Source organism: Callithrix jacchus, chromosome 6 (assembly GCF_049354715.1).
Source record: "Callithrix jacchus isolate 240 chromosome 6, calJac240_pri, whole genome shotgun sequence".
In the NCBI taxonomy this organism is placed as follows: domain Eukaryota; kingdom Metazoa; phylum Chordata; class Mammalia; order Primates; family Cebidae; genus Callithrix; species Callithrix jacchus.
In genome coordinates this window covers 26,133,470-26,150,626 of record NC_133507.1, presented here as the reverse complement: position 1 = coordinate 26,150,626, position 17,157 = coordinate 26,133,470, and the positions used below count along the sequence as shown (strand labels likewise).

General features: G+C 41.5%; 1 long non-coding RNA gene across 15 annotated transcripts in view; it reads left to right on the top strand.

Moving 5' to 3' along the window:
* The window catches only part of LOC103793675 (uncharacterized), a 33,339-nt gene extending 16,432 nt beyond the window's left edge, over positions 1-16,907 (top strand). For 11 of the 15 annotated variants that reach the window (XR_008482047.2, XR_013518794.1, XR_013518796.1 and 8 more), the window contains one exon: positions 4,794-16,907. This is a non-coding gene — a long non-coding RNA (uncharacterized LOC103793675). The remainder of the gene's footprint in view (positions 1-4,793) is intronic. The other 4 variants (XR_008482051.2, XR_008482052.2, XR_008482053.2 and 1 more) reach the window with 4 other exon arrangements.
* The last annotated feature ends 250 nt before the right edge of the window (positions 16,908-17,157 follow it).

Genomic DNA, 17,157 nt, shown 5'->3' with positions numbered 1-17,157 from the left:
CCAGTTCTTATTAAATCTCCCCTCTTTAGTCCATAAAGGTAGAATAATCCCACCCAAAATTCTAAAGGAATATTTGAATACGCCCAAATGAGCTTGAAGTTCATCTGGAAAGTAAGCATGCAAAAATGTCCACGAAATGGTAGCACTTACCCCGCTGGATGTTAAAATGTGTTACCAAACTATGAAAAATCTGAACAACTACAAGCCAGCACCAGAATCAACAGATCAGAACAAAAATTCTAAAAATTAGGCTAGCCTGTATGTGTGTTTATGTGCAAATCTGCATAAAGTGCTAACAACGGGATTTCATATTGGTGGGGCAATGATGGATTCGTCAAAAAGTAACACCAGGACTATAACATAAGGGGAGACTTAATCATGATCTCTCTTCAAACTTAAAAAAAAAAAAAAACCCAAAATGTTAAAATTAAAATTAAGTCAAAAACATAAAACATAGGTGAATTTATATAATTCTGAGGTAGGGAAGGCCTTTATTTTTAATATTATTATTATACTTTATGTTCTGAGGTACATGTGCAGAACACGCAGGTTTGTTACATGGGTATACACATGCCATGATGGTTTGCTGCCTCCATCCCCGCATCATCTACATTAGATATTTCTCCTAATATTAGCCCTCCCCAATCCCCTCACCCCCTGCTATCCCTCCCCTAACTCCCCACCTCCCGAACTGACAGGCCCTGGTGTTTGATGTTCCCCTCCTTTTGTCCATGTGTTCTCATTGTTCAACACCCACTTATGAGTAAGAACATGAGGTGTTTGGTTTTCTGTTCTTGTGTCAGTTTGCTGAGAATGATAGTTTCCAGATTCATCCATGTCCCAGCAAAGGACATGAACTCATCCTTTTTTGTGGCTGCATAGTATTCCATGGTGTGTATGTGCCACATTTTCTTTATTCAGTCTTTCACTGATGGGCATTTGGGTTGGTTCCAAGTGTTTGCTATTGTAAAGAGTGCCACAATGAACATATGTGTGCATGTGTCTTTGTAATAAGATGATTTATAAACCTTTGGGTATATGCCCAGTAATGGGATTGCAGGGTCAAATGGAATTTCTATTTCAAGGTCCTTGAGGAATCGCCACACTGTCTTTCACAATGGCTGAACTAATTTACACTTCCACCAAGAGTGTAAAAGTGATCCTATTTCTCCACATCATCTCAGCATCTGTTGTCCCCTGATTTTTAATTATCACCATTTTAACTGATGTGAGATGATATCTTATTGTTATTTTCACTTGCATTTCTCTAATGACCAGCGATGATGAGCTTTTTTTCATATGTTTGTTGGCTGCATAAATGTCTTCTTTTGAAAAGTGTTTGTTCATATCAGGAAGGCCTTTCTAAGGCTGGTACTAACAGCAGAAATTACAAACAAAATAATTGCTTGATTTGTATTTCGTGAACATGTAGAGAACCATAAAGTAATTTTTAAAACAATTAAAAGGCCGGGTGCGGTGGCTCAAGCCTGTAGTCCCAGCACTTTAGGAGGCCGAGGCGGGTGGATCACGAGGTCGGCAGATCGAGACCATCCTGGTCAACATGGTGAAACCCCGTCTCTACTAAAAACTACAAAAAATAAACTGAGCACGGTGGCGTGTGCCTGTAATCCCAGCTACTCAGGAGGCTGAGGCAGGAGAATTGCCTGAACCCAGGAGGCAGAGGTTGCGGTGAGCCAAGATCGCTCCATTGCACTCCAGCCTGGGTAACAAGAGCGAAACTCCGTCTCGAAAAAAAAAAAAACAATAAAAAAAAATAAAAAGTATATTTGTGGAAGACATGTCAGGCAAAGATTCAGTACACATAATGTACTAAAAGCTTCTACAAATTAATAAGGAAATTATAAAATATTGACAAACTATCAGCTTGCAAATGGGAATAAGTTTCTCTCATATTTTAAGAAATGAAACATTTATATTTCTCTGTCATAGTTGTTGCCATGAAGTTAATTATTTTAATTCTTCTTTAATTTCTTGTTGTTTCTTATGTAAAATATTTTTGTCCTAGAAGTATAATTCATTGAGCTTTGTGACTTCAATTTTTTCATGAAATTTGATGATCAATTGGATTTTCTGGGAAGTTTTGACATTATTTGTTTTCTATAATTTCCATAATTTGATGTTTTAAGTTTTTAATATATTTGGAATTTATTTGTATACTATGCGATGTGGAGCTAATTTTATTCAAGATTTAATGGTTCTAAAATAATGCATTAGGTGTTTATTCTTTTTCAAATTTTTATATTATATAGTGATAGATATTTATTTAACACAATTTATTGAGAATTTTGATGAGCTGTGTGGTTGTTTTGCAAGCATAACAATTTTAATTGTTGTAGCTTTAAAACATATTTTTATATCTAGTAGTACTATCAACCTCAAGAGTAACTCCTTTTACATTTTTTCTGCATATCTATATTCATTCTGCTTTCCTAAATCTGTTTTGTAAAGTTCCAAAAAGTCTTGACATAGATGTATTATAGATGTGAGTATAGGTGAAAGTGTAGATGTATATTGATAGCTGGAGAATATATGTTAAAATGGATGGACAATTTGGTGATGAGAAATAGGTTAAAATTTGCAGAACATAAGGTAAAACTTATCTGATGATGTCCCAGTTAGAGTCAAGGGCACATCAGATGGATCAGCCTTGGAGATAATGCAGACGATGTCTTCTCATCAGGAGAGAAGGAGATGAGGAAGTGGGGTGTATTAGTTCATTCTTGAGTATTTTTCGGGTAGCAAAGATACTATCTAAGCCTGGGTAACTTATAAAGGAAAGTGGTTTAATTGACTCACAGTTCCGTATGAACTGGGGAGGCCTTAGGAAACTTACAATCATGGCTGAAGGGGAAACAAACATGTCCTTTTTCTCAGGGTGGCAGGAAGGAGAATGAATGAGTACCCAGTGGAAGGGGAAGCCCCTTATAAAACCATCAGATCTCATGAGAACTAACTCACTACTGAGAGCAGGATGAGGGTAACTTCCCCCACGATTCAATTATCTCCACCTGTTCCCTCCCATGACACGTGAGGATTACAAGAACTACAGTTCAAGATGAGATTTCGGTGGGGACACAGGCAAACCAGATAGGGGGAAACGGAGACCTGTGGTTGCCAGAGGAGGCCACATCTGAGACAGCATCCTTCCCAGGAAACTAAGATGCTCAGCAGAATGCAGAAGAAACTGGTTCCAATGGAAATATTGTCAAAGAAAATGGCATCACAAAAGGGAACTTTTGCAAAGATGTGTTGGGGTGGAAATAGCAATCTCTTTGAGGGAGGAAAGAGCAATCTCTTTGCAAAGAATGCACACCTGAAATGAGCTGGCGAGTGCACGGTGGTATTACAGAGAAGAAGCTGGAGATTATCCCACAGGGAGGTATGACCTCGATTTTATGGTTATATAATATTTCAATAATGCATGTGCATGCTGCACTCTAAGAACAAAAATTCCTTATCTCCGATGTAAACCTAGAGTGCTGGTTACTGCACACCATTTTTGGGGCACATCTCTGGCTTAATGAACATGCCCTTAGGAAAGATTCAGGGTAGATGCTGAGATTGCCATGGGGGGCTTTCTTCTCGCTAGGAGTGGAATTCTGTGAGCGAAAGTACAGAAAAAAAGGAGGTCAGGAAAAAGTGGAGAATAAGAGAAGGCGACAAGAAGCTCTGGGCTTCTCTTCTAGAACTCTGTTCAGAGACATGAGCTCATGCATTTTCATAATGTTCTTATGAGTAGGAAGCAGTTATCACCACCTGAGCTTGACAGAGGGGAGAGCAGGTCCATAGAGCTCAGAAGGCCTCTCTTAAGAGGAGACAATTTGTTAATATACTCAGGGATATAACAAAGTGGTTTAGTAGCCTCTTGTGTCTACATAGCCTTAAAGAGAGGGGTCGTTATTTTTAAAGAAAACAGACTATCATCATTGACACAAGACAGTGAGATATTTTACTAGTTTAATTGATTTTCTTGCTCTCACTGCATCAAATTAATGTATTGTACATGTCGACAGAGACCCAGAAAAAAAAGCTCTAACCGTCAGTCAGCCACAGCATCATTTCAGGTTGAAAAGTGGTTTCAGCTCATGGCTTAGTGCCTGGAAGGAAATGTGAATCCCTGCTCAGAGGAAGGTGTGCTTTGTCCAGCAACGGGAGTGGCTTTGGAGCTTATCATTCAAATTTGTCAGAATGGAGGATGATCTGGTAAAGAGGCCAGGTGTTTACATGAAAGAGCCAATGGTCAAGTGATTGGAGAGGGGAGAATTTGCTGTGCGTGGGGCAGAAGCTCTGGCTGTAGCCTCCCCGTGGCACCTTGCCCATCGGCACAATCATGGAGATCTGCCAGGAGGCTCACAGCCTCGCTTTTGGGTGTGCACTACAGAACATTCACCCAGATCTCAATAGAGGAGCATGTGGTGGTGGGGATGCTGAGAAAGCCCACATTGATACCTTCATTAAGGCTCCCAACACTTCTGCAGCTGAGCAACATTTAACGTACGTGCTCCTAGCATTCATTTTGGAAATGCAAGCTTTCATGATGGAGGAGAATGCGAGTCTCTTCATCGCCACCCCCAAAATCCAAGGGTTCTAGTGTCAGGGACTGGCAGATTTTCCAAAGCACTGGAATTTTTCCCCCTCAAAGAATAGCACAGCTGAGATTTTAACTATATGTTAGCCGGAGAGTCTAAATTAGATTGGGAAGGTTTGAGTGATTTGAAGAAAGAATAAGTTTTTGTTTATTTTCTTTTTCCTTTTGTATTTTTCCCCAGCAGTACTGATGTGGCATTCCAGCTATTTGGCAAACCAAGCTGCACCCCGGAGCTGATAGTTACCAAGGTGCTTTGCCCATAATTGCCGCCCAATAAAGAGTTGACTGGTTGATCACTTATTTACATGCTGTGTATTTTTTAACTTTCTTCAAGCATCAAGCAGATTTATAGCAGACCCAACGCCACAGTAGGTCAGCATTAGGGGCTAATCAATTTTAGTATTTGTGCAGTGCTGTTCTCTTAACAAAGCATACTCACTCTCATCTAATTCCTTATTCCACACATGACAACTCTGGAGACCATTAATCAGGGCTCAACAAACTTGGTTTGTAAAGGTCCAGATTGTAAATACTTAAGGCTTGAGGCCCAAATGTTCTCTGTCTCAACAACTCAGCTCTACCACTGTCATGTGAAAGCAGCCTTAGACAATAGGTAAATGAATAGCTGTGACTGTTCCAATAAAACTTTATTTAAAAAAACGTATTGAGCTAGATTTGACCGTGAGCCAGTGTGCCAGTCCCTGAGTACTGAAAAGCCAACATTGCCCATTAAGAATCCAATGCCCAGTGACGTTCTATCTTGCTTAAGTCCGCCTGCACTATAAATCATCTTAAAGGACTTTTTTTTCTTTTGTACTTCTAGTTTTAGATTCAACTGTAATAGTTTATTATAATCAATGTTTGGTAACCACAATGACTCCAACCTCACTCTGTCAAGATCTAGATGGTTCCTTACCAAAGTCCTTTCCCATTGTGCTGGTAGAAGTGATTCATTCAAGAAATTAACTAAAGAGGGAGCAGCATGGCTCAGAGTCCCGAAGCCAAATGCTGTTGTTAAGAACTGTGAATGGTGCCCGGTCTGCCTACGGAGCTTCACATGTGCCTGTGCTGTACCTGTTGGACACACTCCTCACACAACCCTGCTAGACGGTCACTTGCTCTCCTTTCATTTTAAAGATGAGCAAACCCAGGCCCAGAGCAGTTAAAAGAGCTCCTCAAGGTCACCCACAAGGTTATGTGCAGTTGCACAGGGCCCCATTTTCCAAAGGGGACCCTTCATGATTGTGTTAATGTGCTGCTATTGCCACTTTGAATTCTTAATAAATTTTGAACTGGGCTCTGTATTTCCGCTGGGTTCTGCAGATTATATTGTTTCCTGGCTACACAGCCAAGAGTGGAGCTGGGATTCCAACCCAACTCCATCAAGCCCTTCTTAATTCTGTGTGTTCTCACCATTGACCCCCAAGTGATTGCACTGAGGGGAGATTTTGTTATCATGAGCTCAGCTTCACTTGGGTGATATATATGCAGGGGCTAAACGGAAATGTGTTCAAGGAACCAAATCTGTTTGACTCATGTAAAACATACAGAACTCAACACAAATGCTTTTTAATATGTGATCCCAAAGGTCACAGAAAGTAGTTTACATTTGTGTGGTGTGCTTTCATTACGTGACATAATCCCTCTCATTTCCCTGTAAGTGGATATTACTATCTCAAGTTTCAGGTGAAGAAACTGAGGCCCAGAAAAAGTTAAATAACTTGCAAATGGGAGACAGCCAATCCAGCTGCATGTCCAATTTTTCTCTCTTGAAATCAAAAGGATCCCTTTTCCAGGGTTCACCTCAATATCCAGGTTTATAAATGATTCCTGGAATGGGATATAACTATTTCCAGGTATGCAGACTCACACTAATGTCTGCCAACAAATTAAAGAAAAGAAAGCCGGGCGCAGTGGCTCATGCCTATAATCCCAGCACTTTGGGAGGCTGAGGTGGGTGGATCATGAGATCAAGAGATCGAGACCATCCTGGTCAACATGATGAAACCACGTCTCTACTAAAAATATAAAAATTAGCAGGGCATGGTGGCGCAGCCTGTAGTCCCAGCTACCTGGGAGGCTGAGGCAGGAGAATTGCTTGAACCCAGGAGGAAGAGGTTGTGGCGAACCGAGATCGCGCCATTGCACTCCAGCCTGGGTAACGAGCGAAACTCCGTCTCCAAAAAAAGAAAGAAAAGAGAAAAGTGTGCCATTTCCTTCCAAAAAGGAGCCCTGCCTTGCACTTCATCTGTTAGAGTAGATGATGTGGTGTTTTGTCTGTTGGGTGTCTCTAACAGACACCCTAGAAAGACAACTAGGAAAGCTGTGTGTGTACTCCAAAGGAGATGTTAAGTGGGGACCCCATCAAACTTAAGCAGAAGCAGGCATTTTTCCTGTAAAATACTCAGTCTGATGTGGCTGTACATTAGGTTTGGCAGTGCTGCCTCAGCAACAGCACAAAGAAAAGCCTGCCACCTCCAGATTCATGGCATGGATTTGCAGTCCATCAATCACGGGAAAAATTATTTCAATAAAGCCTTCTCCGGAAGTTGAAGCAAGGCCATGTGCACTTGAGGAGTCTATAATCTGGAAACCACAACTAGCCAACTTGCGAAGAGTAAATTCTAGGTGTTCAATATGACAGCTGCGTTCTCTCTGGGGTACTGAGGCATTCTGGTGAATTCACCGAGAATGTTGGGACTGCACTGACCACCGCAGGGGAGTCCCGGCTCTACCACTTACTCGATGTAAGTTACCTTTTATTGTGGTGCTTCAATTTCTTCAGCCAAAATGATGCTGATCATAACAATCTCACACATTTGCTGGAGGAAAAAAAGCAGACAATAGTAATATTTGAAAGCAAAGCATAAACATTAGCGAAAAAAACCCAGAGAGTAAACTGTAATAAAATAACATAAACGTTGGTCTTGCGTTTGCGTTTTCAGACCCTGAAGGTGATCGCATTAAGACTGCAGGATTACCTGCAAAAAAAAAATACTGTGGAATTAAGGAACTCAGGGTCCCTGCAGGAAAGTGCTGGCATAGTCCAGAAGAGGCAACTGAAGAGAGTTTAATAAAGGGCCTATTTACAAGGGTGTGAGTAGGTTATGGAGACCAAAGGAAGGGTAATGCCTTTGGGTTTTCATCTGCCTGGAAGGTGGAACCTGAGAGAGCTCCTGCTATAGGAGGGGACCTTAGACAGCACAGCCGGTACCAGATTGTGGGTTGGGAAGGATGGGGACGCTTGTCCTCACCTCATTCTCCTCTCATCATCTCCCAGGGGCTGAACCCAAATGGAAGCCAAAGGGCAAGGGAAGCCTTGGGTGCAGTTTCTAAGAGTCTGATTGTGGGGCAGAAAGCCAGGTGGAGAAGCGGGGAGATTTGACTTGAAGAAGCACATAGAGAATATCTGGTGCAAGCGATGTTAAGAAGCAGTGACTCCCAAGTCTGGCTGATTTTTCAACTTCACTGGAGATCAATACACATACTATATGTACATATACATATCCATGCAGCCTTGGCCTTAGATAGGATAATTTTGAGAGCGGGCCTGAGGCTCCCCAGGTGATCCTGATGATTGTACAGATGTGGAAACCACGGAAAGATGTTCACCGAGAGCGCTTCCAACCCTGGCATGTGATAGATGAGCCACAACACATGTGCTGCACGAATGTGATCCCTTGAAGTGCCTGCCCGACTGCCTCCCACCCAGTTCAAAACAACCGATGCTGATTGCACAGCTGCAACACACAAAGCACTGTAATTAGTTTTTCTACATGGAATTTGCTCTCCAACCCCTGCAAACGTATGTGAGACAGGGTCCACAGTACTCAAGTTTTCTTCATTTAGTGAGAATAAAAGATTTTGGAAGAGTAAAAGATTTTTATGAAACTTCAAAGCAATAATAGGGAAAATGGTGTAAGCGATTAATTTGTGAGTGCAAACTAGGACCGATTTCACTGCTGGAGAGGGATAAGAGGAAAACTCATTCACAGCAGCTGGCAGAAGAGGTGACTCCTTAGTATCCCCATTTCACAGATCGGCATGCTGAGGCCCAGGAGGGGCTGCATCACGGCTTTCATGGGCCCTCCTCTGTAAAAATATATTAAAGATTGTATTTTGCCATTACATTGGTATAAAGACAGATATAATCCAGACTGAATTATATTCACTTATTTTCTTTTGATTAAAAAAATGTAAAGCACTTATGTGGGCTGCTAAAATATCATGGGCCTTAAGCACCGTGCCTCCTGTGCCGAATGGAGAAGTCAGCCCTGAGCGTTGGATGATGCACCCTCCCCCCCACACACACACACAAAGCTGAGAAACAAATTTCTCATCAGCTGTCAGGCTCTACAGCCTGGCTGCACCTTAGGAAAAGCTGGGTTGCTCCCTCAAATCCCCACTCTCGGCTGTTACCCAGACTGGTTAAGTCAGAATCTCTGAGTATGGGAACAAGGGACCAGACATCTGAGGTGATCCCAATGGGTAGACAAAGTTGACAGCCGTGCTTGAAAGTCCTCTGTCCCATGCTGCTGCCTTCTTAAGGGAGCAAAGAAGAGACTTACCATATCCACCAGCTGATACCTCCTGTGACTAGGGCAAGGATGCATATTTTATATCAATGCATACACCTCCATAATCTGCCCCTGCTGTTCTCTCCAGCCTTTTCTTCCCTTCTCAGGCTCTCACCACAGGGCTCCTCCCTGTCCTGGAAGAGATTGCGTGTGTTCCTGCGTTCGCTCACATGGTTTCCTGATGTGTAATTCTCCTCTTCCCCTACCTGGACTCAAGTGCAGCCATACCACAGCAGCAGGCCTTCTGCACCTTCTCCAGGTGATGGATGCCTCTGAACCCACGTGGTCTGCCTGCTCTCAGAGCCAGGCTCAGGGAGTGCCAGCTGGCAGCAGTGCCCTGGGCTTTCCAGGAGGTTGGGCAGTGGCTCAGGGAGGCAGCCCTGGAATCTGCTTTAGGACTGGGCTTCCTTTAGGCACTATCCCAACCAGCCAACCCCCCCACACCCCGAAAAAGAGGAGGACTCCACTGGGCTGATCTATCCCCTTGGTCACTTTCATATTCACTTTGGTATTATATTCTTTTGGGTCACTTCAGATTCATTTCACCTGAATTCAGATACTTGGAGAAGGGAAAGAGCCAAGAAGTAAAAGAACATTGGCCTATATTTTAAAAAAGAGCACATAGGTCAGGCGCTGTGGCTCACGCCTGTAATTCCAACACTTTGGGAGGCCAAGGCGGGCAGATCACCTGAGGTTAGGAGTTCAAGACCAGCCTGGCTGACATGGTGAAACCCCATCTCTACTAAAAACTACAAAAATTAGTTGGCTATGGTGGCGGGTGCCACCTCTAATCCCAGCTACTTGGGAGGCTGAGGCAGGAAAATTGCTTGAACCTGAGAGACAGAGGTTGCAGTGAGTCAAGATCATGCTACTGCACTCCAGCCTGGGCAACAGAGGAAAACTCTGTCTCATAAATAAATAAATAGCATATAAAATCAGAATGATGAGTCTTCCTCCAGGAAGATCAGCTTTTAATGAAAGAAAATCTACAGAGCACATCACTTGAACTTAGCAGTATTTGTTTATTAATTTACTGTGTCATAAATCTCTTTTGTGTGTTAACAAGCATACGGAAATAAAGAGCCTTAGCTATCAACTGATCAGCTAAGCTGATGGCCCAATTAATATTACATTTTACTATGTTCTATACTCAATTGTAAGGACAGTTCTTCTCTTGTGTTTTCCTGCCATTCAAGTGAGTAAATAAGGACTCTCTTGTCATTCAAATAAAATCCAAAGAATATTCCCTTGGCTTACAGAGCCATGCATGAGCTGTTTTCCTGCTATGGCTGCAACTTAACGCCTTCCTCTCTTCCTCTTCGCACGTGGCTCCAGTCTCCTGACCTCCTGGCTCTTCCATGCCAAGCAGGCTCCCCCCACAGGACCTTTGCTCTCCTGGTTCCTTTTGTCTAGCAGGTTCTTCCCCAGCCGTGTCCACAGGGCTCACTTCCTCCCTTCAGTTAGAGTCTCTGCTCACATCTCACCTTCTCAGAGAGGGCTCCTCTGACCACCCCACATAAAGTGGCACCCTGCCTCCTCCACCACACACCTCTTCATCTACCTGATCGGTTTTTCTTCACAGCCCTCTTAGTGTGTTGAAAGGTGTTCTTCCCATCTCAGCTTTAACTGAGATGAGCACAATGGCCATCACTAGAGTGAACATGAAACCCATCCCCACCATCCCACACCATAGGCAGAATTTTAGAAGAACGTATGGGAAAATAGCTCCATGACTCAGCCATAGCAAGAATATACAAAAGTGTGAGAGAGGGTTTTGAGTGAAGACTTATCTTCCCTGTATGGGACAGATGTGTAACTATACTGTGAATCTTCCGACCTTCTGATCTCCAGCCTTAGTGACGGAGGAATCCTTGCACTTCATGCAGCCTAGAAGTGTCTGTCTCCTGCCTGGGAAATCTCAGGTAGCCCCAGGCAGCAGGATACAGGCATCTGCTCTGGGATGACATTGCACCCCAGGGGCTATCCGAACAATGATGCGTGATTATGTGCTGTGAAGGTGTGGATGAAGGTGGTGCAAAAAGCAGCAGCCGTTGGAAGTCCTGCCCGGGAGCGATGAGTGCCTGAGAAGCCAGGGCTGAGAGAGGCAGCTGAGGATCTCAGACTCAGCTGAACCATCCTTCCACCCGGCCCAAGAGGTATGACCTGGTGGCCAGCTCTCACCTGAACCTGAAGTTAGGAGCTAGGGGAAGCTCCATGAGCAAAGAGGAGAGTTCTGTCTCACCCCCGCATTGCAACTGGCCAGCACAATGTCAGCTCCAGCTGAGAGGGGCTGGAGAAGGCTTGGTTTGGATTCAAGTTCATTTTGGTTCCTACAAAAAAAGGAGACATTCTAGCTACAAAACGGAGATTCTATTTGTGATCACAAAGGATCACAAGAGTTGATTTTGTTCGTTGTTCATTTGCTTGATTTCACCTGGGAATGAGTAGAAAAATCTTCAGCCTGCTGGAATGTTCATCGAAGTGCAGGGAAAGAACCACTCGTCTCTGAATATTTGTGTTTTTCTTAAATATATTTAAAAGAAAGAGAGAGAATATTAATAGAAGGTGGTGCTTGTTTAAGATAGAAGCACTGGTCACTTTGTATACACCTGCTTATTTGTTTACTGTCTGTAGACAGTATTTCCAGAAGTATTCAGCCCCGAGAGAAAAGCGATTTGTCCATTTGGTTCACTGCTGTTTCTCTCTATTTCCTGCAACAGAAGTGCCCAGCAAAGGGTACAATCAACCTTTTCTGAATGAATGAATGAATGAAATGAGTTTACTGCTGGACTTACCTTTGCTGGTCTGAAATGCATACTTTTATAAATGTATGGAAGTCAAGGTTTGTGAAACACGTTAAATAAATAACTGCAGATGATAATGGCAGTTCAATCTATAAATATTTACTGAACACTCATTAGGAGCCAAGGGCTGTGAAGGACAAAAAGAGTTTAAGTCTCCTCCAGCAAGGGAGAAAAACATGTACACTCAAGGTTATTTGGAGCTTTCTATAACCTTCCATCAAGCAGGAAGTCCTGTGCATTTAACTACTGTGTTGGCTGTCTTAGGTTTTGTACTGCGACCTTAGATGAGACAAAACACACACATGCACACACACACACACACACACACAGAGAGAGAGAGGAAAAAGAGAGACAGGAGGAAAGAAAGAGGGGAGAAAATAGAAACACCAAAGCAACGTTGACCTTGCTTTGTAACCACATTCATATATGCATTGCAGCAATGACAGTAAAATGTACGCAGAGAGGCTGCAGCCGGTCAATGTGTTCTTGGCATAAAGCGATGTATCCTAAGCTCTTTCTCAGCGATGCCAGGTGCAGTAGCTTAACAAAGCTTCTCCCAAGACTTTTCCTTTTTTTTTTTCCCTTAAGCATCCAATGTATTCTGAGTCCCTGGAGTCATCACTAAAAATACATGCTATATATTCCTTTCTGACTTGTGAAGTTATTTACACAGAGCATCTTCCAAGGTATACAATTTAAATCATGTGTAGTAACGCACTTGATGAATTATCTTTCTAAAGGCTACAGAATCTGCAAATAATTTGAACTTTTCTCTATTGAGAAATAATTCTCTGATTGGGCCAAAATGTTAGGAGATTTATTTTAGAAGTTAAGCTGGATTCATGTAAGTAAATGCAGTAATTCACACAAGTAATTCGTGTAAGTAAATACAGCCACTGGAATTGTGTAGGAGAGTATCGAACAATAGGGAACAGTGTCCATGGGGTGCTGTTGAGAGAGCAAAAGCTTTGGTGTGATCCAGAACAGTGTTTTCATACTTTATTGACAGTGCTCCGTACTCAGAAAGGTATTAGTGACACGTGCACAGCCCCCAGCCCTGCCCCCTGACACACACCTGAGATAGAGTTTCACGATACCAAGACTCTCTTTTCTTATTTCATTTTTTTCATTTAATAGGAGTTTTATGAAACCTCTATTCTCGTCTCTCATCTGTTCCTTTTTAACGCTGGTCACCGCATCCGAATCAATCTCGTGGCATGCTAATGTGGGTCACGACCTGTAAGTTGAAAGGCACTGACAGAGAAGATGAACAGCAACCACCCTACCGAGTGAGTGCTACACCACATCAATTCACATGAATTAAAACAGCTAACTTGGCCACAACCCTATCATGCAGTGATGACTTTTAGTCCATTTTATACATGAGGTAAGCATGGCAGAGAAAGGTAAAATCACTAATACAAATTGTTGAAACTGGAAAGTCAGATGGCAAAACCCTTCGCCATTCTTGTCTCTCCAGGTATATTGCTTGTAATATTACATTTGATCAGTCCTTAACACGTATGGAAGAACAAAGTCTGGAGATCCGCACCAGAGTGGAGCCAGGGGTTGTCTCCAAGGAATATATGTATTTCCACTCTTTTAAAATTAAAATGATACTTTGGCAATAAAATAGTTTATGGAATTTACCTGATCAATGTTTTTATTGATCTATTTCTGAATTTGGTAACGATGTTGTTGGAAGAATTCATCTTGTTAAACATATTTTTATTCTTCTAAATGTTTCTAAATATCCTCTTGAGAGTCTCTAAGCAATTTAGTTATTGAGAGAGGTTTTATAAAATGATTTCCATGATCATTGACGGCTCCTCCGACTTCCGAGGGTTGTTAATCAGTAGAAATCAAGTGTCAAGGTCAGAGCTCTTGTTCATTAATTGAGGGGAATTCACACATGTTGTTTGTAGAATATTATGTATGTATGTCATTATGAAAATTATGAGGACCCTTCTGCTACCTCTGAGGCTGATTTTGTCCTTGCCAGTTTCACTAGGAAGTTCTGGTGTAGACAGGGGTTAGGAAAACAAATTTCATGTAAAAGCATCGTCCTTCGTGTTGCAGCTTAGGTATGCTTCTCCAGTGAGATCTTCCTCCGAGAAAATGCCAGAGTCTACTATTGCACATCCCACAGGGCTGCACATTTCCCCTTTTAGGTAATCATCACACTTAAAATAGTTGGTTTAAAAGCCGCCTTCACGGCTTTCTGAGGGCAGAACTGTGTCCCTCTGGCTCCCACCTCTGGTCCCAGCCCTTTCTCATTATCTAGTGAGTCGTAGTGACTCAGTAACTCCTTATCAAATGAATGAATATGTGTATAATGAATGTTTCTACAGATGAACGAATAAATAAATGAAACATGAGAAACACATATTTTAAATTCCCCTTATTTTCAGGGAAAGTACATTGAAGACCATGCTTTCAACTGAATGCTGCAGGATTAATAGAGGCTTTCAAATTTGCCCTCCAAGGACCACAGCAGTGGTTTCCAATTTACTCAAGCTTGAGTAAGGAAGACCATTTGTAACATCAAAACTGTACATACGTCTTGACCTGATAGAAAATAACTTCCACCATCTATGAACAAGAAGCCCTCATAAGCATAGGTGTTCTCACACACAGTGACTTCCCAGTCCCCAGGGGTTCGTAACCACAGCATGAACTCAAGAAGACTCAACAATCTAACTTCCATTCACCGGTTGAACTTCATCCAAATGCAATCAATACCTTTTCTCAACAACTTTCTTCCTGAATTAGAGAAGAGTAACTTTAAAAAGCTTCAACCTTTTTGCCTTTATGATTGATATTGGTACAGGTGTAAGTAATTCCACACAAGACGTGGTTACTAGTAAGTGGTGCTCATCCATTTTTGGAAAATGTAACATAGAAAATAATTGCAGCATTTTGAGAAAGCATTAAATTAGATGTCAGATATGGAATATTGGGGGAAAAGGGTCAATTTAAAGAAGTCCTTTAAGGCCGGGCACAGTGGCTTAAGCCTGTAATCCCAGCACTTTGGAAGGCCAAAGCTGGCAGATTGCTTGAGCACAGGAGTTAGATACCAGCCTGGGCAATATGGCAAAACCCTGTCTCTACAAAAAATATAAAAATTAGCCAGGCATGGTAGCACACACCTGTGGCCCCGGTTACTCGGAAGGCTGAGGTGGGAGGATCACTTGAGCCCAGGAGGTGAAAATTGCAGTAAGCCCAGTTCACACCCCTACACTCATGTCTGGGGAACAGGATCCTGTCTCAAATAAAAAAATCCTATAAAATAATGTTTCAACTCTCATATGCTACTTCAAGATTGCACATCAGATTTGTATGTGTCTAAATAAGACGGTTGGTGTACTGCACATTTTAACAGAGAACAAAATTATGCTAACATCTTTCTATTAAAATTATAAAAATCAATATTATCAAAATTAAATCTAATTTTTAGAAGATCAGATATGTTACTGACATATGGTTGTCCCACTCATGTTTAAGAGCTTCCTTATTAACTTTTAAACTAATATATTGGCTTCTGTGGCTAGATGTTTTGTTTCACAATGGCTAAAAGTAAAATGCCATCAATTCCTAAAGTAAAATATTTTGAGCTTTAAGAGGAAACACATATGATAATTCTGTGTTTTGTTTGTAATAATGAAAATGTAAGCTTAAAGATGGTGAAAATGTACCTAGAATTTGTGGTGCCCTGGAAGCTGACTCACACCAGCTTGTGGGAGCGGACCGGACACACATCTTCCTGGTGACGTCACGTTGGTAGACTTTAATAACCATATTTGGAGCATTTATACCATGGATATCGGCAAATTCTATAAATGAAGACACCTTTTTTTTGGAGAGCTGGTTAATATACATTTGCTCACACAGCAGTAAGTACAATAGAAAGATCTGTGACCACGGTTGAGTTTTGCAGGATAGAGTATCATTTCCCATGTTCTTGGCAACAAGTCTCAGTTTATGGTCTTATCTCAAGAAAGGTACTCATGGAAGCACCAGACACTAGAGGCTCCACAGCTAAGTGAGCTCCTCTGATCAAATATATTGTAAGTCATGCTTCCTGCCTGAGTCATGCTTATCTCATAAGTGAAAAGACAGATTGCCATGTCTCTTTTAACGAATGTAATTCTTTTGGCAAAGCTTTTAAAAAGTAAGTCTTTAGAAAATTATCATTTATAGATATTTTGACATGAAAGTTAAAAATGCAATGATATATTTTCAAACCTTTCAAGTGTCTTTGAACTCTGGCAAAGTGATCTGGTAATACAGCTGGAAGTGTTCCTTGCTGATGTTAGCCTGTGCCCATATCTCTACTGACCTATGGCCACAATTTCTCAGCTTAGTGTACCAGTGCAAGGCCTGTAGCCTTCAGCTACTAAAATAGCATATCTACACCTGAACACTGAGCATGTATTAATTTTAGTAATCATGTGCTCACCTTAACTGGTGAATTGTCACTTATTAATGGGCATTAATGGTCAATGACTTATGGTTAGATTTATATGATTACCATATAATAAAATCTAGCTACTTCTAGAAAACTCTGGAAAAAAAGAGCTATCTTAGAAAATCAGAATACATGGTCATTCTGTTTAGAAGAGTTATGCTATTGGAATTCAAAGGACCTGCCTGCTGTCTTAATAAGACAACAACCTTATTCTACAAAAGAGTGTTGATATGGGACAGACGGCTCCTCTTACAGTCTAAAATCCTTCTCATCACCCTCGCCACCTTCTCTGCAGGAGGTGTGGGAAACATTCTAACGTTTTGCTGTAACTCTCCTGTGAAAATATTTGTACATTTGAAGGTGGATAGTTCTTAGGAAACTGTCTCTATTTCTTCACTTATAATTGATCTGCTTATAATTTCTCTCTTAGGGTAGATTTTAATTATTTATATTTTATTAAGAAATCACTGTAGAGATTCGTAAATTTACTTGTGGAAAATTACATATGGCTTCTTTAGGTATTTTTCTTCAGATGCCTGTATCTTCCCTTTGTTATGATTTCTTTAGCTTTTTTCTAATTTCTTTACTAATTTCCTGAATTAGATACTGAAGTAATATATTTTGTATAAATTTTGCTTGTTTATTAGCAAAACATTTACAACCATGAAGTTTTCTCTGACAACAGCTTTGTCTTATTGA